Source organism: Mirounga leonina, unplaced genomic scaffold, assembly GCF_011800145.1.
Source record: "Mirounga leonina isolate KUSES-001 unplaced genomic scaffold, KU_Mleo_1.0 Mir_96, whole genome shotgun sequence".
NCBI classification, from domain to species: domain Eukaryota; kingdom Metazoa; phylum Chordata; class Mammalia; order Carnivora; family Phocidae; genus Mirounga; species Mirounga leonina.
In genome coordinates this window covers 4,921,560-4,946,866 of record NW_023270871.1, presented here as the reverse complement: position 1 = coordinate 4,946,866, position 25,307 = coordinate 4,921,560, and the positions used below count along the sequence as shown (strand labels likewise).

At 35.4% G+C, this 25,307-nt stretch overlaps 1 long non-coding RNA gene across 1 annotated transcript in view; it reads left to right on the top strand.

Annotated features, from left to right (window-relative positions):
• The window catches only part of LOC118006421, a 34,318-nt gene extending 14,869 nt beyond the window's left edge, over positions 1–19,449 (top strand). Inside the window, exon 3 of the long non-coding RNA XR_004678068.1 lies at positions 19,368–19,449. This is a non-coding gene — a long non-coding RNA (uncharacterized LOC118006421). The remainder of the gene's footprint in view (positions 1–19,367) is intronic.
• The last annotated feature ends 5,858 nt before the right edge of the window (positions 19,450–25,307 follow it).

Sequence of the window (25,307 nt, the reverse complement as noted above, 5' to 3'; positions counted from 1 at the left end):
AAAAAACACATACATAGTTTATGGGTGGTGTAAACTATTAAAACATCAAATGTAAAATTACATGTAACAATGTTCAGTATTCTTTATAACATCAAATTTTGAAGCCCGCCTAAATGTCTATCAATAGTAAACTGGTTATATAAAGTTCTGATACAGGCATGCAGTGGAGTTTGAGGCAGCTATAAAAACTGAGGGAGATTTCTATGTTCTGGTATGGAAAAATCTCCAAAGCACTGAAAAACTATATGCAAAACAGGGTATGTAATATGGCATGTATTGTGTAAAATGGGAAAAATTAGATGTTACAGTCATTTGTGCTTTTTTATATACCATCATTTTTTTACATTAAAAAAAAATTTTTTTTATCTATCAGAGAGAGAGCACAAGCAGGGGAAGTGGCAGGCAGTGGGAGAAGCAGGCTCCCCTCTGAGCAGGGAGCCTGATGTCAGATTTGATCCCAGGACCCTGGGATCATGACCTGAGCTAAAGGCAGACGCTTAACCAACTGAGCCACCCAGGCATCCCCATTTGTGCTTTTATATACATAAAAAACTTTGGAAATTGTATGTATGGGAGTACTAGAAGTTATTATTTATGAGAGATGCATGGGAACTAAAAGGATGGGAATAGGAATGAGACCTTTTAAATAAACTTGTTAGTTTTGAAATCATGCTAGTGTATTACATATACAAAGAAATTAAATTAAAAGAAACCATAATAATGTGAAAAGGGAAAGGGATAAAGGGACAAATAATAAAAAGGAAAGAAAAATCAATCCATTTGCTTTTGCAGATATAATTGGCAGAATAAAGCCAGATTATAGAAATTTTTCTCCCAGCACCCAACTAAGTGAAACAGAAATTGTAAAATCTCAATAGAAATTCACCAGAAGGACTAGGTAGGACCTAATGCTACTTGAAAAATGGTTGTTAAGGAAAAGAACACAAGATTCTGTTACAGTATAATTCTGTTCCTAAATTTTCTTCTTCTTTTCTTCTTTAAGATTTGTTTACTCGAGAAAGAGAGAGAACAAGAGCAGGAGGTGTAGAGGGAGAGGAAGAGAGAATCCAAAGCAGACTCTGTGCTCAGCATGGAGCCCGACACGGGGCTCGATCTCACAACACTGAGATCACTACCTGAGCTGAAACCAAGAGTCAGACGGTTAACCGACTGTGCCACCCAGGGGCCCCTGTTCCTAAATTTCCTAAAAGTACTTCGAAAAAGAGAGAATCGTTCAACAAAATATTGAGAATTCACATTTGCATCTTTGTGTTTGAAAATACCGGGGGTTTGGTCAGTAGTTCTGTCCAGTTTGGGTTCCCAGTCAGCAGACCCTCACAGCCATAGAGCCCATGCTAGAGCTGCAGCTGGACAGAGGATGCTGAGCCCAGCCTCCAGCCTCATTAAAGCTGGGATCCTGGTTGGAGATGCCAGGCAGCAAGTGGCCAACCAGGGCGGGGGAACAAATCAGCAGCCCCACCCAAGCCCTCAAGAAGGCTGGAAAAGAAGACCCCTTTCTCAAATGCTCAGATACCAATGCAAGGACCACAAAGAAGCAGGCAAATATGGCACTGCCAAAGGAAACTAGTGAAACTTCAATAGCTGAAGGGTGCCTGGGTGGCTCAGTTGGTTGGGCGACTGCCTTCGGCTCAGGTCATGATCCTGGAGTCCTGGGATCGAGTCCCACATCAGGCTCCCTGCTTGGCAGGGAGTCTGCTTCTCCCTCTGACCCTCCCCCCTCTCATGCTCTCTCTGTCTCATTCTTTCTCTCTCAAATAAATAAATAAAAAATCTTAAAAAAAAAAAAACAAACTTCAATAGCTGACCCTGAAGTAATGAAGATCTATGGACTGTCTGACAAAGAATTCAGAATAAGCCTCTGAAAGAAATTCAGTGAAAAGAAAACACAGGCATATAAGAAAATGAAATCACTATCTTGAAGAAATTGCTGCACTCCCATGTTCCTTGCAGCATTATTCATGATAGCCAAGTAACAGAAGTAACCTAAATGTTTATAAATGGAGGTTTATATATATACACATACATATACATATGTATACATACACACACACACACACACAGGAATATTTTTCAACCATGAAAAAGAGGAAAATCTTTCCATTTCTCTCAGCATGGATGAAACTTGAGGGCACTAAGCTAAGTGAAATAAATCAGACAGAATAGAACACATATATGATCTCACTTTTGTGTGGAATCTAATAAAGCTGAACTCATAGAAACAGAGAATAGAATGGTGGTTGGCAGACGTTGGGAGAAGTGGGGAGATGTTGATCAAAGGGGTCCAGACTTCTAGTTACAATATGAATAAGTTCTGGGGACATAATATACAGTGTGGTGACTAGAGTTAACAATACTGTATTGTATGTTTGAATATTGCTAAGAGAGTAGATCCTAAATATTCTTACCATATGCACACAAAAATTATATGAAGTGATAGATGTATTAACTGACATGATTGTGATAATCATTTCACAATACATACATGTATCAAATAATCATGTTGAGTACTTTAAACTTGCATAATTTTACTTTATCTCAATAAAGCCAGAAAAAAAATGAAATCAAAGTAAAGGTAATAAAATAATAGAATAAGCTATGGAAATATCTTAACAAGAGTTACACTCTTGCATATTTAATAAGTGAATTAAAAAGGACAGGAAGAAGAATGACATTTATGACTAAAAATATTATTATGTGGAAGGATTTAGGATACTTGCAGTAAAGACAGGAGGAAAAATCCGAGGAAATTTAAAAGGTGAGATGTTTATCAATATGGAAGTGAAGCAGAGTTGAAACAATGGAAGCAAAATTGGTATTCCTGATATAGAAACATAAATAAATACAGTGGAAAAATGTACTCAGAGATATAAAAGAAGAAAATTCCCTAAAATGAAGAGAAAATTTAATCTGTAATTTGAAATGACTCATTATATTCCAAGAAATATTGATGCAGAATAATCAATATTGTGGCACATCCTGATCATGTATTAAAATATAAAGATAAAAAAAATCTTCATACATCTAAACAAACTAAGCAATCTACCTGTAAAGAGATTAAAAAGAAGCCTGGTCTCAGATTTTTATTTACAAGGGACTTTTGCAGTGCTTTCCAGGCACTGTTCTCTTTTAAAACTGCTATCATGATGGTATTTAGTTTAACAATACAATGGAATCGTGACTATTAACCATAGAAATCAGGGAAGAAAAACTATTATTCCATAACTTTATCTAGAAAAATAATAATTCAAAAAATGGCAAGAGTTCAACAATTTTAAATAAGAGAGGTTGAGGAATGTAATACCACAGCCCATCTTGAACAATTATATTGTGGATAAAATCAGAATAATTGAGAGATGAATTAAGATAACATACTCAGAAATGGAGAAGCTTTGGGAAAATAACTGATGATAATTATTGACTATTTGAACATATGACAAATATTAAATGTAAGGATGCTTAGGTCTACAGAAATCTTAAAAGTCTTGAAAAGCAATAGTAATAATAAAACTAATAAAGTGAGATGGGAGAAGGAAGAGTAGAGAGGATGTAAGATTCCTAAGTTCTTTACCTTTTATATCAGGGAGTCAATTTTTCAGAAAATTGAAAAAAGAAATTAAGGAAAAATGGATTATAACGTTTTTATATTTACATAATTGTTTCCCCCATCCTTTGAGTTGAAGAACCATTCATCAGAATGATATTCAGCATTCCCTTCACTTCAAATGCAATTTCCTTGTTTTTTTCCATTAGGTTCAAGTACGTTTAAACTTTAAAGTGTTATTAAAATTGTACATGTAGAATTATCAAAGTATTATAAAATTAATGCTATCTATAGGGCTGAAATATATGTACTACATATATTTGTTACACTTCCTTTACATCTTCATGTTAGTCTGTTTGTCCATGCACAGACAATATTTGTAGTGATGCTCACCAAATGTTGATTCTGGTTATTTCATGGTGGTGGTGTTTGGAGTCATTTTTACATCTTCTTTAAACTCTTTTTGGAATTGCTTGTATTTTCCATAAAGAACTCATGTTTTTTAATAAAAATAATGAGATCATTGCATACAAGAAAAAAAAAAAAAAGGAAAGATACCATCTTGATACATGCCAGAAGCCTCTGGGTAGTTGACCACATTTTAAAAGGAAATATTAAATGATGCAACAGATAGCATTGTTGCAATGAAAGAGTCATTTTCTTGGTTTCTCTGAAAATCATAATATATCTGTAACTAAAAATAACCACTTGGTCTGATGTTGTTCATGTTTCTGAGATGGTAAACTAAGACTCTCTAGCTAGTCCATGAGGCCTCCCACAAGCTTATAGAATCAGGCGCTTGGGTTGGAGGATTTCCCTATGTTTGCTTTTGAGTGGAATCATAAAAGTATGGATTTCAAAAAAATTTAGGGGTCATCAAATCCCATTTCAGAGATGGGGTAAAGAGAAGCTTAAAGACCTTAGTGATTTTCACTGTAAGATTCACAACTAAGTGAACTGAGAGACCAGATCTAAGACCTGTCTTCTAAAATCACCCGAATTTAGCCACACTGCCACATTGCATATTTGATTTTTCCATACAATGGAGATGAATGTTTTGCCAAATAAAAATATTATATTTTATTATCTGAGTATATAAAAATAATTATCCTTGTGTTCTTTTAGGTTACCTGTAATTAAACCAAAGCTTCAAAAGGCTATAAGACAAAAATTCATAGAAAAGAAACTCCCTGTTGGTCACAGTCAACAGAATTAATATCCGGGGCTGACATAGCCGGTGATTTCCTTGGGTTTTGTTTGTTTGAATCTTGTAAATTTTCTATAATTACATTTATTATTTTGGAATAGTAAAGGAAAATTTCAAGAATCAGAACCTCAGATTTTATTTTTTTTAAGCACCTAGCCATTTTCATCCTTAAGCTTCATGAAAGAAGTCTCTTTCTCCAGATAGGATAATGAGGCCATCCTTTCTTTACAAAAACTATTCGAAATCCAGAAAATAATTGGGAGAAAAGTAACTTTTCAGAGACTGTTCAAAATGGACCAAGGGTCCTGTGAGCCACATCAAGGACCAGCAGGGGAGGAAATGGGTCATCATGTTTGGGGACATCAACTCACGAGCCTGAGTCACCGCTCAGGGCCTCCCATGAAGCTGCTGGAGCGGCTGTCACCGATTCGCTTTTTTTCCAGTATGAGCGGAGGACTATTCATCTGTTTCTGTGGTGATATAGGCTTTCACAATATCCTCTGGCCAAAGAAATGTAACCACAGCCATAATGACTTCAGACTCAAACTATTTCAGCAGCAGCAATAACAGCAAAAACACAGCGGCGGCCAATTCCCAAATAAACTCATGTGAATGCTTCATATTAGCTAATTGTCAAGGGGATTTTTTGGGAAACCATATCAAGAATGTTGCAGAGCTTCCTAGGATGCTGTTTTTCCTTGCTTGGATCTGAAAAAGAAATGGAATGCCAGGGCAGTAGAATTTATTTGTTGGGAAGTAGGGATAGAAATGTGAGGCTTCTAAGAGAGTCGTAGTCTTTGGCTTTGGTACTCACTGATCCCATGACTGTTGGTGAGTCACCTGACCTCCATGCATCTGGGCTCTTCCCCCCTCACCTATTCACTCCACCCCCAGGCCGGTGTTAGAAAAAGGGAATGATGCACCAATAAATACTTCTCAAACTCTTTTCTTCTGTGACATTCATAGCAGATGACTTTCACATATGTGACACTTTCCCATGAGCATGTCTATATTTTGACATACAAGAAAATCTGGTGGTACATAAAGCAAATGGTGCTACAGACAGACCAAATCACAAATGAAAGAGACCACGGGTTATGTTGAATTCTTAGTGTAGCACTCCACCCCTTCTTACCCACTAAAGAAAATATATCAGAATGACCGAGAAAAGTGTTATTATAAGGATAAATTTGGTTCCACACTAATTTATGTGCCAATAAATTAAGGCTAATCTTCTTAAAGTACAACAGGTTTCTATGAATCAGTGGCGAAAACTAACAGTTTTTCTAAAAAGAACAAAAGAAAAGCAAGGGTATTTTATAGAAATAGAGCTATACATGTCTAAAAACACATTAAAAGTCCCTCAAAATAGCTCACAACTTAAGAAATCAAAATCACTGGAAGAACAATTTATTAAAATGTTTAATATTTAATAATATACACAGCTGTCTACGACATGAGTAACCAGAAACTCCTGTGTGAAAATGTAATTGACTCAGCCTTTAGAAAGATTTTGACTATATATATCAAGTTTTTTGTGCATGTATCTTTTGACCCATCAATTCCTTTTCTAAGAATTCATCATATAAATGCACTTGCTGAATTCTTTGAATTACATCATATTTTTAGCAAGAATGCAAGTAGCTGTAGCCTAATGAAAGAAGAATCAAGACTGGGTTTGGTAAACCTAAGTTTAAGTCTCGGCTCATCTTATTAACTACAGAAACTTGAGCAAGCACTTAAACTTTGATTCTCAGTATCATTTTGTAGTTTCTAATGGTATCTACCTTTCTTATTTACAAAAATTAAATGGGAATAGATAGAATCTCTTTGGAAATTCCAAATTATTGATAATGTTTTTACCAACACCACCACAACCAAAATTTCATGGTTGCAGTTGTATCCTACTTTATGAAAATAATCAAATACATATATCCTTTAGAATGAAGGCAGAAAGGATTCATATCCTTACCAAAAGAATTTGCTCCTGCGTTGCTCCATATAAATCATGTTAATAGTATGTTTCAACAACAATACCCTATAATAAAACATCAGTTTAAACAGAATTTATGGCGTACACATCAGCTAGGGAAAAAAAATATATATATATATGGTTTTATTTTATTATTTATTTATTTATTTATTTATTTATTTATTTATTTATTAAAGATTTTATTTATTTATTTGACCAAGAGAGACACAGCGAGAGAGGGAACACAAGCAGGGGGAGTGTGAGAGAGAGAAGCAGGCTTCCCACCGAGCAGGGAGCCTGATGCGGGGCTCGATCCCAGGACCCTGGGACCATGACCTGAGCCGAAGGCAGACGCCCAACGACTGAGCCACCCAGCCACCCCATTTATATATGGTTTTAAATATAATACAAAAACATGACTCCAAAATAAAATGTTTTTCTACCAGATTCCTGAACAGAAAAACAGTACTTTCCTGTTGCAGAAACAAAATTCAGGTGGATTGCTTTATATCAGAACCACTGTGTTGATCTTTGGAGATGAAGACTGGAGAGCTATAATAAAAATATCGGGAAGGAAGAATCTGCTTGGAGCATGTGTGTGCTTGAAATGAATCATCCTGAGAACATGGTTCCTCCAAGCATATCTTAGTTCGAAAGCTAAATTAGTACTGAAAGGAGATTTATGGATTTTTTTGAGATTTTGTATATTTCAAACCTGATTAGATCACCCAAAAGGACATCTGCACCACACTAACCCACGGAGTAGAAACTTAATATAGGTCCGTCTAACAGAGGATGTCACTGACACAGAATCGACATGCTGATTCGTAGCTGGCACAGCATTTTCCAGCTCTTTTCTGTGGAATGCTGGGCTGGAGAACACTCCTCCAGGAAATATATAATAAGTACTATGTACATACACACACTCACAGTGCTCTATGCTTAACAGTGTTTGGGAAGCTAAGTGTATTGTCAATCCCCTCTTGAGGGTTCCCGATGCTCATTGGCTTATAAAAGTGATGAGTATTCTTACTGTAAAGAAAAGTGGGAAGATGTAACCTAGAGCTTCCCAGTCTTCTGTAATCTAAAATTCTTTTGTGCTCAACACATCTGCTAAATTTCCAGAAAGCATTGTGTGGGACATCAGTTTGGGAGATCCTGCCGTGGGAATGGAAAACGTGGTTGCAGAAACAATATTTTGAAGTGGCCTGAATATGATGCTTGAAAACAGGGCTTTAAAATACATTTCTTCTAGAATTGAGAGTCACAAAAATATTTATCCTCACGAATTGACTTTTTTTTTTTTTTTTTTACTTTTAACAGATAATGTAACATAGAAAATAACAAAGTGGTCTCCCATTTGTTGTATTTATTGTGTACTCTATGCCAGGCACTGTTCTAGATAATGAGGATATAGCAGTGAACAAAGTAGACAACATCTTCTACCCTCATGTATCCAACCTCTAGGAAGTAAGTTACTATGGTGCTTTAAAAAGGATGACTGATTAGCTATGTGACTAAAGGTAGTCTAAGTTACTTGTGGACCTTCCATGAGTGAAGTGACTTAAGTGTTTCCCCAGTACATGTCCTCACTTTTTGCTTGTCTTTGGTCCATTTTTTTCAGCATTTAAAATATTATAGTAAAACACACAATATAGCATAAATTTATCATCTTAACCACTCTTAAGCATACATTTCAGTAGTAAGTACATTCACACGGCTGTGCAACCAATCTCCAGAATTCTTTTCACCTTGCAAAAGAGTTTTTCCTATTTTGTATACATTATATTTCCAGATACTCTAGAAGAATGAAAAAAAAGAAAGTGGGATAGATCTTGGGTAGTTTGTAAGTATGCAATAATATGTAAAAAACAAAAGCCTTTTGGTATTATCCAATATTATATAATCAAATTGAACATAATAGTTTAAAACGGGGGCCCGGGGGGCAGGGAGTGGATGCCTTCTCTCTCCTAAACTTCTTTCTCTGCAGCATTTACTTAGCAATTCCCTGTTCAGATGAACAGTTTATCATGGAGCTTTTGGTAACTTAGCACTGACCTACAACACAAGTGGGTCTGAAGGAGCTTGGGAATACATCCAGGATCATCAAGCTCCAATTTACAGCCAACATTATGATTTAGAAGTGGGGTAGGATATCAGCTGCCACATCAGTAATTCCAAGTTGCTGCTTTTAGAATAACAGCACCATAAATAAGAAACCAGCAATGCTGATCTTATCTCTCAAACCAAGCATTCAATGCAAACCACAGAATATTACTCGAAGTCATAGGAAAGCATATACTCTAGCTGAGATTCAATATATTCTACACACTGAGCCAGTTTCTTTCTTTTTTTTTTTTTTTGAAGTCACATTAACTATCACACTATTACAAGGGCCTTGAGAAATAATTGCAAGTCCATTATTATCTACACTTACCCAAGTTAATTTACTTACTGTTTAAAAAAAAATAATTATTCCTCAGCAACCTAAACAGTTTGTATGCTTTTCTAACAGCTTATGAGGTAGTGATCAAATTCCAACATATGAAGATGAACAAGATTATGGTACATAAAAGTTTACTGCGTAAACTTAGTTGAAATCAAAGTCTCCCCTTTATCATTAACTTGCTAGGTGAATTTATTCATAACCTGGACTAATCCAGTAAGGCACTACTAGTATTCTTTCTGAATAATTGTTCCCCCCTTCTGACTGGCCTGTGACTGTGTTACTTGGGTGTTTTAATCACTGGAATGTCATTACTATTTATCATTTACAACTTCTCAATGTCCCTCTTTGCATCTCTAAGTTAATTAGCTCAATAGTTGGTCGTGGGTCATTATCTGCCTATTTATTTGATTCTTTGCTTTTCTATAACAGGAATTCACAAACAATTTATTTAGATGTCTAGATCATCACCACCCTCCACAGATCTGAAGATATTAATAAAACCAAATGTAGCTACTTCCTTCAATAGGTGGAAACCCCTCTTTATATGACTACAATGTTTGAAGATTTGAAAGTTCTATTTGTTTTATAATATTATACTTGTTTAAATCTGTCCCAGAAATGATTTATTTTGAGTTTCACTGTAAGCAGTCCAAGCTTTCACTAGTAGTGGATGCTGCAGGATTTCACACGATATTAACTTATTTCATCATGTCTGAGTTACTCAAGTAAGGTACTTTGTTTAATATGACAGGGTGGCAACTTTTTCTCTTGTCTGAAAGACCTTTCCCTGAATTACTTTGTATTACAAAATCATCTTCAAACAGACAACCACAGACATTTGAAATTTCAGGCGTTCAAAAGCTTTATTCATTTAAGTGCTAGAAAGTTCTTACATTCCAACTCATTTCCAGTTCCCAGGCTTACTGAATTACTGACTCATGCTGACTCATGGATGGGTCTTATCCTTGGATGCTTCTTATTTATAACTTGAACCAAAGCCTTAAGTTATTTCTTTAACAGAATTTTAAGAAAATAAAACAGAAAGAGAAAAATCTACTGTCTGCAGCTTCGATTGATAATTTGAGTTCTGTACCTCATTTACCAGAAATATTTCAAGTGAGGCTGGAAAATGCCATAAAATACATGACAGCTCTAAAAGAAAATGGTCCCTTAACTATCATAATACTATTTTATATTTATATAGTAAAATATGTCACATACATCAGTTCATGTGAACCGCGTAACAGCCACGTTTTGCATGTAGAATATACTTTTACTGTCAGAAGGCTGGCAGTTGCTATTCTTGGGGGTCATCCAGTTACAGCCTCTCTTAACTATTTTCTGATGTCAGAAATGGCCTGACAAATGTCCCTCTTGACCTCTACCTATGAGTTTGAATTAACCCACATTCTGAGACTGGCTATGACCCGAGGCAAAACGCATGTAGGTACCTCTTGCTTAACTGGATATGTGGTTCGGTGTCAGGAATCATCTTGGCTGTAGGATGGGGCAGGAGCTTGGTACAGTCCCCTTCATTTCCAGCCCCTGGTCCTCAGGCCCTTATTGGAGTCACTTTCTACCACCCTGTTAATTTTACTGCCTATTTAATTGCCCCGTTGCCTAAATCACCAATTCGGTCTCTAGCCCTTAACAATAAAATCAGTGAAGGATTAGTTTCTTTGGAGACTAAGAAAGTGGACAAGAATTTAAGGTTTATTTGGACTAGTCGCTACATTTTCAGTTGAACCTCTCCTTTATTAACAGGTTTAATGAAGGAGGAAGATTTGCCATGCATATCTGTTCTTTGTGGTGTTATCGGAAGATAAAAACTAAACTAGTGCATAGACACCAGGGAATTAAACATTAATTTTTAGACATTGTATACCTTAAGCAGAAATATAACAGTCAGAGCTGTAGAAGTATGGAATGAGTACTTTAGCAAGAAATTTCCTATCTGTTGTGGTATTCAGTCATTAGCCAACATGAACAGTCAGGAAAGACTGATGATTCAATGATCATTTCTCAGTCTTCATCATTTTTGATTTATCAGCGGTATTTGACATAGCTGATCACAATCATCTATTTCCTGGATTATTGCAATAGTCTCCTAACTGATGTCTCTGTTTCAAACACACTATTTGGTTAGAAAGAATGCAAAGCAATTGTACAGAATCTTGCCCCGGGCTAGAGATTGAATTAGTGATTAGGTAGAAGGGCATATAAAACCAAACAATGGAATTAAAAGGATGGCAAAAAGTGCCTTATAGAAGGATCTGGGTACTAGGGGCTGGGAACAAAAAGGTTGAATAACAATCCTTGTCTCATCTGCACCCAGGATCATTGCCAACTATAAACATAAGTACCTCTTATCTACCCATTATTCTAAATCTTCATGTATGTGCCCGTTAAAATCTAATATAGTTCAAATTGTTTATAAAACGGGTCCACAAAAATTATTTGCCTAGGACTCCATACAACCTATGGGTGGCCCTGACTGAAATCCCACATCAGTTCATAAAATGGAACATCTTTTAATGATTTTCCTACCTAGAATGTGCCTTTGGCATGCTCTATACTGCCGACCCTTGCCCTGATACCAGACACACCACAATCTTAAGCTTTTTGCATTTGCTGTTCCCGAGTAACTCTTGCCCCAGATACCTACAGGGGTTGCCCCTCACCATCTTCAGCCTTACTCAGGAGTCATCCTCCCAGTAAACCTTCCCTCCATCATCTTATGTATGAACGTGATAATCTCCATTCTCTGGATCACTTCCCCTCACTATTTTCTTTATGCAGAGCCTTTGTTGCCATTTCACATATTCACTTACTTGTTTGTTGTTTATATCTACCCATGAGAATAAATAAGGCTCATCTGCTTATTCATGGCTCTGTCCCCGGTTATTGAAGAATATATTTGTTGAGTGAATGAAAGAATATTGGATGAATGGATGAATGAATGATGGCTGGACTTTACTCTGAAGTTTCCCTTCAACTCCACAATCCTTCATAAATTCCCATTTATAAAATCCAGTGTATATAATGATTTCCTTCTACAAAGATATCAAATTAAAATGAAGAACAAGTCATACTACAGTTAAAAATATTTTCTTTTTAAAAAAATTTTTTTAATTCAATTAATTAACATATAGTGTATTATTAGTTTCAGAGGTAGAATTTAGTGATTCATGAGTTGCATATACACCCAGTGCTCATTACATCAAGGGCCCTCCTTAATGTTCATCACCCAGTTATCCCCTCCCCCCACCCCTCTTCCCTCTATCAACCCTCAGTTTGTTCCCTAGAGTTAAGAGTCTCTTATGGTTTGTCTCCTTCTCTGTTTTCATCTTATTTTGTTTTTCTTTCCCTTCCCCTATGTTCATCTGTTTTACTTCTTAAATTCCACATATGAGTGAAATCATATGATATTTGTCTAAAAATAATTGCAATGAAAATTTTACAGAAGGTGATTTTCTGGTCTTCCATTTTGTACAGGATCATTAATGTTTCTCTCCATGGTCTTAAAACCTTGGAAGGAAGCATTCAATTCCAAAACTATCTGTCCATTGTTTTTTGTCTTATTTTAGCACAATATGTAATTTTAATTTTTTCCCCCATTTCTGGGATTTATTTTGAGTAAGTCAACTTCTTCTGCATTCTTTCTTCTTTGAATTTCATCTAATTTAGGCTGGTTTTCATTCCCTGACTATGGTCCTGAATATTATTTCTCTAACTCATATTGTTTTGTGGTTGCCGTATCTACAGATCGTTTTTCTATTGTGATAGTTTCAGAATAATGCTTAATAATATTTTCTATGAAGGATAACTCAAGAGAACCTACAGTGATATGCAATGTATATAAAACCTGGTAAACACTTTCTCATTAAAAGAAAAAAGCTACCAAAAATCATTTGATTCCTTCATATCTGATTCAGAGCATAAAGTAATATTTGCAATTCCCATGACTATTTTTTAAAAAATATTTCAGAGTGGTGGTTTACATAAAAGGTGTTAATGTCCTCCAACTATAACATTTGATTGTCTTTTTTCTCCCTTAACATGGCTGGGACTGGCATAAATCAACTTTAAGAAACACACTATGACTTTTTTTTTTTTTTTTTTTTGATTTAAGACTAATGTTAGCAACAAAATCTGATTTCAGACTGATTTTGGAACGCAGGCTTACAAAGAGGAAATAAACTCTCCAACAGAAATGAACATTTAACTTTTCTGCCTTTCCAATAATATATTAATAAAGACAACTTTCTAAATAGTGTCAGTCAGTAAAATTTGAACTCTAAACCTTTTAGGAGTGGTGATTCAGCCTCAGCCACACTGGTCCCCAGTATAACCAATGGCATCATTTTGAGGACAAATGGACTATAGCAAGGCAAAGCTCTGTGATTTTCCATCCAGGATCTATGGAATTTGATCATTTATTCCTAATATTTATTTTTATGACCTAGCCACTTAAAACTTGGATTAATAAATTTAGATTTAAAGAAGTTAGAAAATTGGAAGGCCAATTATCTGTGTAATTTTACACATAGCTACACAAATCTACACGTGAGCTAATAACCTCAACTACTACTTTGATATAACAGTTAAGAGTTTCGGTTTGGTATCAAACTACCTTGCTACTTAGTTGCCATTGTAGCCTTGGGTAAATTTCTTACTGTTGTTTGTGATACTATTGGTATTATTACTATCATTATTTTTGTTATTATCTTTTTAGGACTCTTAAGCAAGTTAGAAAATACTGATAATCCTTTCTATACAATGTTAACCAAATGATAATTAAAACTACGGGCTTCTGGGAAATAACAAGAGCTCTTTAAAAGCAAATAGATGAAATAAGTAATAATAATTTTGTAAAAACCCACATGATTTCAGTAGACTAAAAGGTATAGAAGTATAAATAACTGCCCAGCAAGGCCAAGATGAATTTGGAGTTCTAGAGAACCAGAGAAGCCTCACAAAAAAATCATGGCCTAGATATTATGGCAGGGGTTGGCGACAGTGAGCACCATTAATTAGAGGTGAGGACACCAAATACATATTTGAAAGTACAATTTTGCTGAGTAACTCCAGAATAACAGTGAAGTTAATTTCCAAAACCAAACAGGAAATATGTCATTTAAGATAAAACATTTGATGTTTAGGCTATGTTACAGAAAATATTTAATAATTTCATGAAATCATGATGTCTGGAGGTTTTCTGGGTAGTTTAGCTAACCCAGTCTCATTCACTTCTTATCTTTAAAAGGGACTAAAGGGGGGCGCTTGGGTGGCTCAGTCGGTTAAGCGACTGCCTTCGGCTCAGGTCATGATCTCAGGGTCCTGGGATCGAGCCCCGCATCGGGCTCCCTGCTCGGCAGGAAGCCTGCTTCTCCCTCTCCCACTCCCCCTGCTTGTGTCCCCTCTCTCACTGTGTCTCTCTGTGTCACATAAATAAATAAAATCTAAAAAAAAAAAAAAAAGAAGTGCCTCCCCTTCTTTAAAAAAAAAAAGGGACTAAAGGATATGTGTTGATTTCATCAATAACTAAAGAGTAGAGTCTCCAAAATGTTTTTTCTTTTACTAATAAAGGAATATTGAAGAAAATACCCCAATGCATTTATCTGCAAGTTGATATCAATAGGTTTTCCACAAAAGTTTAATTAGCTGAAAAGACAAGTTAGTAGATGATAATGACTTTAAAAAAACTATTATACTTATTATACTTATAAATATATCCACTATAGTCTGTATACCATGATGATTTGACACTCAACATTATCCATTATCCAGATTGCATAAACAATCTCTTCAATAGTCTTAAAACTTATATCTGTCTTTTTTTTCCCCATGAGCTATAATTTTCATTCTAGTTTCCACATAGCATTTTATCCCAATGTAATATAATTTCATGCTTGAAAGTCTTATGCTAATCACTCATACTTCTATTTAAGAAAAATATGTACATATTAAAGTTAAAATTATTAAATTCTCTGACCCATAAGTCTTTAAGTGATAGAAAGCTTTGTGTTGAAAAGTCATTACAATGATTATTAGTCCACAATTGATCAAAATGATGCAAATATTATACATTTTAAAAAACTATTAATCATAGAAAGTATTTTTGGAAATGCATCTGTTGTTGATTTGTACTGGTTTATTCAGCAATGAGTTAATATGATTATGAATAGTATATTTTTTGCTAGATTAAACAACATAAATTCAATTCCTATTTTTTGCTTTTATAGATGTAAGTGCTGAGAAACTGTGTTCACATAGTAAGGAAATAAAAATGCGCAGAGTTTTCCTAGTGCACTGTCACTCAATTCTTTAAGTTCCATCCTAGTTTTATGGCAAAAGCCACATAGTAATCTTTCACCAGAATTATTTTTAATGATGTATTGGCTAGCATTTTTATTATGTCTTCCTTCCATGTTCTTTAAAATGAAGAATTGAAAACCACCAGACCTGCAAAAAAGATTTTTTACCTATTTATTAGTTACTCATTTCCTCTTCACTATCACCTATATATATTTGAAATTATCTCTTTGGTGCCACAAAAGTTTTAATACCCAGGAGTATATGCCAAGGTAAGACTGAATATTAGTGAACAGTATGCCTTTGTTGTGTAAAAGTGAGAGAAGAGTGACTTTGAAGGGGATCCTTGGATCACAGATGAGTTCTCAAGAAGATTTACTTTAGGAGTTAAAATTTAGGAGTCAATGTTAAAAATCTAGTAATTGATTCCCCTTAAAATTAATCTCTTAAATTTATTATTCTTCCCTTCTTACCACATTATTCCCTTTTCACATATTCTAGGGATACATGTACCCTAGTTTGAAGAATACTGTTTTTGAAAATCTCAAAATAGTGATCAGTATTTAGAGTAGGACGAAAGTCCCTAAAAATAAGACTTGGAATTTGGAGGAGAGTGAATAAAATACATTGTATGGAAATGGTAGTTTATTTGTTTGCTTGTTTACATACAGAGGTGCAAAGTTGCTCTTGAACATCCCAACTCAAACCACGGTATCTTAGCACCCAACCAATCTCTTTTATTTTGTAATCGTTCAGTATATTCTCCTCACACTCAGTATCTGGCCTGTATTTTATTATGTCACAGCAGATGTAGTACAACATTCTTTTCTTAGATACAAACATAATGCATGGCTACACAAAATATTATGCTTCCATCTCATCCTTGCGATCTTCTCCAATTCAACAAAATGTGTGTGTGTGTGTGTGTGTGTTGCAGAGCTTGGGAGGAGTGTCATTACAAAACATTTATAAGTAGAAGATACGCTTCTGACTTGTTGCATTAGCCTATCCCTGTATAAAACTATGATTCAGTCTCACATTGACTATGGATATAGCTTATCTTTGGTTATACTTAAAAACTATTAAACTGCACACTTTAAATAGGTGACTTGTATGATATATGATTACATATCAATAAAACTCTAATAATAGAAAGGGAGTATATTAGAATGAATAACTAACCTCTCAGTAGAACAAGGACCACTAATACAGGGACAGCTAGACACAAGAGCTCTTCTAATTCATGAAGATTAAGAAGCAGATTGAAAATACCTATGCTTATGCAATCACACAAGTGAAAAAAGAACATTACATTATGGGGTGCCTGGGTGGCTCAGTTGGTTAGGCGACTGCCTTCGGCTCAGGTCATGATCCTGGAGTCCCAGGATCGAGTCCCACGTCGGCTCCCTGCTCAGCAGGGAGTCTGCTTCTCCCTCTGACCCTCATGATCTCTCTATCTCATTCCCTCTCGCGCAAATAAATAAAAAATTAAAAAAAAAAAAACAAAAACTGAGAGATGGGTGCCTGGGTGGCTCAGTCAGTTGGGCGGCTGCCTTCGGCTCAGGTCATGATCCCAGGGTCCTGGGATCAAGCCCTGCATCGGGCTCCCTGCTCGGCAGGAAGCCTGCTTCTCCCTTTCCCTCTGCCTGCCGCTCTGCCTACTTGTGCTCTCTATCTCTGTCAAATAAATAAATTAAAAAAAAAAAGAACATTACATTATTATAGAATTCTAAAACTGTGTAGTATTTCTTGAAATTAGAAAGAGACAGTTGAAGAAAACAAAGTGGTTTTTTTTTTTTTTTTTTTACTTTTTTCCTATATGTATCAACTTACTCAATGGTATAACTAATCTACCCATTATTCTTTAACTGATCAAATGAATACCAAAGTATCTGAAGGAATAGTAATGAATCAGAAAAGGTGGGTGTTTCAAGGGACATAAAAGCCCATTCAGTCACTACTTTTATAGACTTTCCCAGTGTAAGAGGCCCAGAGAGGTAAAGATATCACACAGAGAACTTGTTAAAGGCCGAGTAAGACTAGTCACTGTGTCCTTTAGCTAATGACAAGATGTCTTACCTTAATGCACTGACTCCAGGCCCAGGAGGGGTGGAAGCTTGATAAAAGATTACAGATTATGATTTCTTTGAAAGTAAAGATCGAAGCAGTTTAAAAGCAGGAAAGTTGAGGGCTTAAATTAGAAAAAGAAAATAAAACTAACTATAGAACATTTCAGTGAAAGCTATGGAGTTAATATCAAAAGGAGGGGGGGTTTCAGTTGAGTCAGTTACCGAAGATATCCACTGAAACACAGGGACCCCACCACGTGTCCCTTGTAGCATTAGACAGACTCGCATCTTGAATCATGAAGCTTGAGTCAAGAAGGCCGAACAACTGGGCGGAAGAGAGAAAAGATGACTGATGAGACGGATTCATCACCATGGTCCTCTGTGGATGGTCTCCGTCTTCATTCTTCAGATGGAAAAAATACATCACATGGAACTGCCCCATAAAAAGACATAATGTACAACCAAAAAGCAATGAATAATCAGTTAAATAAAGATTGTTCATGCGATCAGCTTTATTCGTGGTCTATTACTAGATAATTCCAAATTCAATATCCAGGATCTTTGCTGAAATTGTAAATAATCTCTCATACTTAAAAAAGAACTTCAAAAAAACTTTTAAATCACTTATCTTACAACTTTAGAACGTTGTATGAAGTGATTTCTATATTTTATTATTCAAAATAAATTAGAAAGTACAGTCTTTTTAGGACTTTCACCTTAACAAAACATCCATGGAGAAACAGCTCTTTTCACACATCTGGCAAAGGTAAAATTTGTATTATATGGAGGCTGTCAAAACTTAGACCGCCCCAACATTTGCAGGGTCTGGGGCAAAAGTACAAAGGAAGGCTCATGTACCATATGTCTGTATATTTAGAAGGTATGAAACAAACCACAAACTATTTAATAATATATGTCCCATCCTCCTACACCAATTAGTGCACATTCAAAACAATAAAATGAAAAATATGTGTAAGGCTGTGGATTTTATTTAACTAGTGTAAATGAAATATCCAAGACAGGCTATTAAATTATTTTGGCACATCTATCATTCTGTTGATGTCTCAGTGATACTTAGAAGAATTTTAATCACTATATATTGTTATAATTAAAATTTTCACATAATCAGTGTTCCAATGTCAGTGGTGATCTAAAGGATTAAAAATAACGTGTGAATGTAGTTAAAGTATAACAAGTTTGGACATAGTTTCATTGGAAATGTAAACTACAGTGGAAGTAAAAGGAAATTATTGAAATCATTTTTATAAATTTATTAGTGTATTTTTTCTGAAACATTTAAAATTATCTATTAAAATTAACAAGAAAATATATTTACGGGATGCCAATTTTAAAGAGAGAATTTTAAAATTAACAATTTTTTTATTTAATTTTGAGACTCTAATTATGTCTATCCTATCTTTTTTTTAAAAAATGACCAATTTTACAAATCCGCAGCAGGAAAATGTCAACACATTACACTAAAGTGACCTAATACTTATCGTCCTACAAATATTATGGCTATTTGCTTTAAATTTGGCTAAATTAAATAAGTATCATCAGATTGCTCTTACCCTAAACATTTTGGGGAAAAAACCCTCAGCATTATAATGTATGCGTGTGTGTGTGTGTGTGTGTTTACTCTTATATCAATTCCTAAATCCTATAACCCAGAAAATAGCCAAAATTATTTTTTAAATAATAAAGAAGTACTTATATGAAGACTTAAGTAAATTCTTCTGGTTTTGAGGGACGAAACCAATATATAATTATTTATGTCTCTAATGCTTTCAAAGGAGCTGTCTTGTGAATAGCGAGTGTCGCTGCGGGCTAGATGAACATGGAGAAGAAAGGAGAGAGCTGCCTGCACCGAACAAGAAACACATTCGTCTGATGCAGCAGTCCTGCACAGTCTCACTGATCATTTCATTAGTGAGCCGAATCACACTGAAGCTTTGAATTCACACTAAACATATTACTGGCGGGCAAACCACAACCTAATCTGTGTCCAGTAAGAGCAAATCAATATTTTTCTCAGCATCTATAACTGAATGACACGAATGAAGTGATTCTCACTACGGGTAAGGGGCTGGCTGTTTAGATTCTTGGGAATCTTGTCACACACAGCTAATAGTGCTGATGATGGCCGAAAAATGTATTCCCCACACTGACCTTTAATTGTCTTTGTTCTTTTCCAGTCTTCCTTCATGTGTCCTCCTCCTTATATTTGGCTATCATTCTGTCGATTCTTTTGTGTTCCTGATTTTAGTTTGATAGCGCATTTGCGTCACAGTGGTTACAAGTGGTTGAGAACTCGGGGGAGCCTGCAGTCCAGCAGCCCTCTGGCCCCGTTGCCCTGATCCCTGCTTCGCTGTCGCCAGACTATCACCCATTCTTGCCAACACCTCTGGTCACAGGGCTGGTGTGCCATCACACATGCATGCCTAGCTGCTTCTCAGTCACAGACTCATCATAAGCTCTTTTGCATGATATCTATAACCACCCAAATCTCACCACACTTTCCCCAAGGCGGTATTTATTCATCTCAGAAAAAAAAAAGAGGCATTGAGACTATTCTGGGACTTTTACTACATGGACAAATTTGGAAGGCAGTAAAAGCATTTTATTTGAAATAACAATCAAAAGCCAACTTGGAGCATAGCAAGATGGGATTAGACCACCACATAATTAGCCTTACTGGAATCGGTTCCAAGAATGTAAGAATTTACTGAGAGGCAGTATATTTTCTGGAACTATAATCAAAGGTGGATGGGGAGGATAGGCAAGTAAAGACAGCCATTGGGAACTTGAACTTTCACCATCTTGGTTATAGTGTTTTCAAGTATTAACTGTGCTTGGCAAGCAAAAAGCAGTTAAAAGTCCAATAACCAAGTGTAAATTTCACACATCAAAATGTCTTGGAATAGTTGTAGACAATACTTGGCAATCAGCTTTGTAAATGAGTTTTAAACAAGCACTCTTAATGATGAAACAATATAGCAGAACAAATTGTGGTAAGAAAAGCATGTTGTTGATGTCAAAGAAGTCAGCCTATTACGGTAATGCTAACAACACATTTTTTGTCCACACTGACTGTGGTCCTGGTCACGGGCTAATTTCTGGTGCCTGCTTTTAAAATTATCATCCAGGGTGCATGGAGAAATGTGGAAACCTTAGGTGTGTTTAAAAATTGACAATTCAGTTAAACAAAATCTCAGAAATGTAGAACATAACCTGATATATTGACATATATTAACAAGGGACAAAATAGACAATCATCCTTTTAGTCATTTAAATGACACGTTATTTTTTTTTTTTTTAAAGACTTTACTTATTTACTTGACAGAGAGAGAGACAGCGAGAGCAGGAACACAAGCAGGGGGAGTGGGAGAGGAAGAAGCAGGCTTCCTGCCAAGCAGGGAGCCCGATGTGGGGCTCAGTCCCAGGACCCTGGGATCATGACCTGAGCCGAAGGCAGACGCTTAACGACTGAGCCACCCAGGCGCCCTTAAATGACACATTATTAACCCAAACATCACTCTTCTTTTTGTGGCACTCTCCTTAGTGGACATAGATCATTTTTTTATTTTTGGTTAATAGTTACATACATGCGTTTTATTTTATTTTATTTTATTATTTATTTATTTATTTATTTTTAGAGAGAGTGAGTTGAGTGGGGCACCGTGAGAGGGTCAGAGGGAGAGAGAGAATCGTAAGCAGGCTCCACACTCAGCATGGACCCCAACGTGACTCATGACTCATGACACGGAGATCATGACCTGAGCTGAAATCAAGAGTCGAGTACTTAACTGACTGAGGCACCCAGATGCCCATACATGCATGCATTTTAATTCAAAACAATTATTATATGATTCTGATCAACATGTTTATTCAGAAAATAAAAATTGCCAGTTCCTTTTAAGATTTGAAACAAAATTGGATTTTTTCATGACTGAAACAGTATTTACTATTTACACTTAATTTTTTCATAACACTGTATTAGATGGTACTGTGGAGCATGGCAAATAATACATTTTATTCTCCTGAGAGTCCAATACCACATTTGGAAAGAAAAAAATATATGCTAGTTAAAATGAAAGTAACTAAGCAATTATTATCAGTCAAATTCATAATTTAGCTAGTAATAATTAGGGAAATTCAAATGAAGAAGAGTCAGTAGACAAGCCAGGCTGAGAATTTATGTTGAAAGGTCATATGATGGTGATATTAAGAGAGATGACTCTGGGACCAGACAGATCTGGGCTCAAAGTCCAAGCTTTTCCCTTACTTAGCATGTCTCAGCTCATTTTTTTCACCTGTAAAATGGAGACAATAACAATCCTTAACTTTATAATATTGCTGAGAGGATTAGGTGGGGAAACTTAATGTAGAATGCTGGCACATGGGAATAATTTCATAAATGTTTCAGTAAAAGGACAAGTAGAGGCTAGGGTTGCAAAAGAAGTGTGACACATTGCAGGCAAAACAATAAAAGGGGCCCTTTGACTATAGTACAATTAGATACTGTATAAACTATAAGAGATGTCCTCTATAAAGAATTTCTGAGCTTATAAGAAGAAAGGGAAATATTTAAAAGCAGAGAAGAAAATGATGAAAAAAGAGGAGAAGGAGCTGAAAGGGAAGAAGGAAGAGAAACAGAAAAGGAGAAGGAGATGCCTTACAAAGGAATGACTTTAGGCTGACAAAAATATTGTCAATGGCATTGAGGGAAGCCAAAAGAAAATATAATAAAAACTTCAACATTTTGCTGCAAAGTATACGTTAATCTGACATTGTGGCCTACAAAGAACTATCATCCTAGAATTAAAATATAATTAAGGGGCTCCTGGGTGGCTCAGTCAGTTAAGTGTCCAACACTCGATTTCAGCTCAGGTCATAGTCTCAGGTTTGTGAGATTGAGCCCCATGTGGGATGCTGCGCTGAGTGTGGAGCCTGCTTAAGATTCTCTCCCTCTCTCTCTGCCCCTCCCACCACCCCCCTATTCACACTCTCTAAAGAAAGGAAGAAAGAAATGATATAATTAAGATTTGTTTTCAGATAAACACATAAATGAGAGAATTAGCCACTACTACAGAAGGATATACCTTAAGAAAAAAAATAATAATTGTCCCAGAAGGAATAAGAAAGGTTTCTGAAATGCAAGAATGAATGGCAAGCAAAGACATTGTTTAATATGTATGTAAATCTAAAGCAACTGTGCCTTTAGAATCAATACCGTTGCTGCTTTTATTACTTCTTATTGTCACTATTTTTATTAAAGAGCAGAAGCTTTTAGAGGCATAAACTGGTAGGAACACTTCAGGGGTAATTTTGATAATTTTCTGAAGGCAGATTATGGACTAGCTTTAAAATAAGGAATCTCTAGGGGCTGCAGTCTTGGTGAGTCTGCTACACTTTCATTGGTTTACCTTTAGTAAACTTACTATATTCTCATGATGGAGATCCTGGAAAGATACCCTCTAGGCTCTAGCAGGAAGAAGGGAAGTGTAATCATTGTGACACAAGTCTAGATAATTCTCCATTTAAAAAGTCTATTCTCTAAGGAAAAGATTTTGCCAGAGCTTGACCCCAGCTCAAGACTATTTCTGCCATTCCAGCCCCTTCTAGATTTCCTTTCTTATGTAAGGAGGAGAAAAGCTGTATCACTTGAGAAATACTTGTGAAATACATAACACAACTAAATAAACAATGAAGATTTAATCATAAGATTATAGAACGCTTCCATTCTTCCACAACTGACCACCATGTCAGTAGGGCTCTGGCATTATAACAGTGGATAACAGCTAAAAGAACAAGACGCAGACTCCCTCAGAGGAGGAATACTTAAAAGAACCCAGAGTCAAGAGGGGACACAAAAAGAAAGACAGTAGAGGAAAGTGAAGCCTCTGGCACTATGGTAGTGTTAAATGCATCCCGACTCTTAGCCAGATTAACAAATTCTCACACTAAAGGCCTATTTACTGTAGTTTCTGTTACTAACGCAAAATGTTCGGTTTTCATAAAAACTCCAAGGCAAGCCAAAAAGAAAAAAATTTCAGAGCCTGAACAGACAAAGCAAGCACCAGAACCATATACTCATTTATGAGACTGATACTGGAATTCTCATACTGACTACTTAAATAGCTATAGATAATTGTTAAGAGTTCCAAAAGAAAAAAGTAAACAAAATGCATGAACAAACAGATAATATAAGCAGAAATATGGAATAGCTCAGAAATAATCAAAGGGAAATAACAGAAATAAAAAAATATAACAGAAATGAAAAATGCTTTTTGATCTGTAAACTGGATAATGCCAAGGAAAGAATCAGTGAGTTTGAAGATATGTCAGTAGAAACTTCTCAAATTGGAATTCAAAGATTTTTTTCTCTTTTTAATTATTTTTTGGAATAATAATAATAAAGATATTCATCCATCCAAAGATATATCAATAAATGTAAATGGTTACATATGCCAGCAGCAAGACAGAGATCATCAGAGTGGCCTAAAACATAAGCCCCCACTATATTTTCTTCACAAGAAAACCAATTTTAAATATAAAATTCAGATAACTTGGGGTGCCTGGGTGGCTCAGTCATTAAGTGTCTGCATTCAGCTCAGGTCATGATCCCAGAGTCCTAGGATCAAGCCCCATATCGGGCTTCCTCCTTGGAGGGAAGCCTGCTTCTCCCTCTCCCACTCCCCCTGCTTGTATTCCCTCTCTCGCTGTCTCTCTCTGTGTCAAATAAATAAATAAAATCTTTTTTAAAAAATAAAATAAAAAAATAAATAAAATTCAGATAACTTAAAAGTAAAGGCATGGAGAAAAATATACCATGGTAACATTAATCAAAAGAAAACTGGAGTAGCTATATTAATTTCAAGCAAAGCAGAATTCAGAACAACAAAAATTACCATGGATTAAATAATCCTAGGATTATTTATTTTTTGGATTAAATAATCTTAAGTGGAATAATTCTCCAAGAAGACCTAAAAAACCTAAATATGAATGCATCTAACAACAGAGCATTAAATACATGAAGCAAAGACTGATAGAGAACTCAAAACAGATAGAACTGAAAAGAGAAATAGATGATGGACCAGTCCACTATTACTTTTGGAGACTTCACCCTCCATCTTTCATTAATTGATAAATCAAACAGGCATAAAATCAGTAAGGATATAGTTGACATGAACAGCTTGGTATAATTGATACTTATAAACTATTCTGTCCAACAACAGCAAAGTATATATTCTTCTCAAGTTCACATGGAACATTCACCAAGAGACCACGTTCATAGCCATCAAACAGCTTTAACAAACTTAAAAGAAATCACATAAAGTATGTTCTCAGACCACAGGGATTAAATTAGAAATCAATTACGGAAAGGTCGACAGAAAATATCCACAAATATTTTTAATTAAGCAACACTCTTATAAATAACACAGGTCAAATAAGAAGTCTTAAAATTATAAATTTTTTGAACTAAATGAAAATAAAAACATAACATCAAAATTTGTGAGATGCAGCAAAAACAGTGCCAAGAGGGAAGTTTACAACATTAAATACATCAATTAGAAAAGAAGAAAGATCTAAAGTAAATAACCTAAGTTTCCATCTTACAAAAGAAGAGACAGAAGATGAATTTAGATGTAAAGAAAGCAGAAGAAAATAATAAAAATTGAAGCAGAAATCAATAAAATTAAAAACAAAATGATAAACTCAACAAAATCGAA